The sequence below is a fragment of the Diaphorina citri genome, unplaced genomic scaffold (genome assembly GCF_000475195.1).
Source record: "Diaphorina citri unplaced genomic scaffold, Diaci psyllid genome assembly version 1.1 scaffold2432, whole genome shotgun sequence".
NCBI lineage: Eukaryota > Metazoa > Arthropoda > Insecta > Hemiptera > Psyllidae > Diaphorina > Diaphorina citri.
In genome coordinates, this window is record NW_007379854.1 from 73,847 (window position 1) to 74,732 (window position 886).

The window sequence follows — 886 nt, forward strand, 5'->3', positions numbered from 1 at the left end:
GTAAAAAAAAGCACTTTTTTTTTTTTTTTTTTTTTTTTTCCTTTTTTTTTTTTTTTTTTTTTTTTTCAGGAAACTCAACTCAACTCCTATGCATACATGGGATACAAGATATAAGGATGTACCTGGCTACTCACTGTTGATATCAGGTCTTCTTGTATCTATCTATGTTCCTCAAAACCATAACTATGACAAAACTCGCGAGTAAGTAACACAGAATGAAACTGAAACTATAAATTCCTTCCTTATCTCATCGATCAATCTTTGGAACTCGGTACCTTAATCTGAGATTTTTCTAATGGAAGAATTTTTAATAATAAAATAAGGAATTTTTTAATGATGCAAACAGGAGTTTTTAAAAACTCCTCATATCGTTCTCGGAACGGCTGGCTTTCTCCTATCCTGTCTTCCTTCTTTCTTCGATTTCGGGACGATAAGACCTTAGCAGTTACAGTTCCCTCTGTCAAACCTCTTAAAAAAAAACTCCTCCTTTTTGGATCACTAAAAACTCCTTGCTGGATTATTAAAAGCTCCTTTTCGGACGATTGAAAATTTTTCCATTAGTGAAATCTCTCATTAAGTCCTTGGTGAAATCCAACCTGAGGCCATCTAACCATATGGCATATAGTACAGGCTTGTCCAACCCGCGGGCCGCGAGCTCATTTTTGCGGCCCGCGAAGGCCCGCCTAAAAAATTTGAACGAAAATGGGAAATAACAGTAAATATACTAAATAAAATAATTAATGCATGAAAATTTTCAAATTTATAAAAATTATCCCAGTTTACCTTACAAATTTCATAGTTAGTTTCTAATTCTAGGTACCATCAATTATAATTACATTACACCAGGCCATGCGGCCCTCGGGTGCCCTAAGGTTGGACAACCCTG